This window comes from Balaenoptera borealis (genome assembly GCF_965194805.1).
Source record: "Balaenoptera borealis genome assembly, chromosome: 1".
NCBI lineage: Eukaryota > Metazoa > Chordata > Mammalia > Artiodactyla > Balaenopteridae > Balaenoptera > Balaenoptera borealis.
The window spans coordinates 34,890,084-34,890,287 of record NC_138860.1 but is presented as its reverse complement, the minus strand read 5'-3'; positions in this window follow the sequence as shown (position 1 = coordinate 34,890,287).

The window sequence follows — 204 nt, the reverse complement described above, 5'->3', positions numbered from 1 at the left end:
GTGGGGGCAGGACCTAGGTGGGTGGGGGCGTGAAGTTTGAGCGTGGGGTGGGGCCTAGTCTCAGGACCCATGTAGCTGGAAAAGGCCCTGGGGGCAGGGCCTAGGTGGGGCGACATTAAAGCGTGGGGCAGGGCCTCTGCTTAGGACCTGCACAGAAGGAGAGAGGCAGCACGTGGAAAGGAGGGCGTCTGGAGTGTGGAGTTC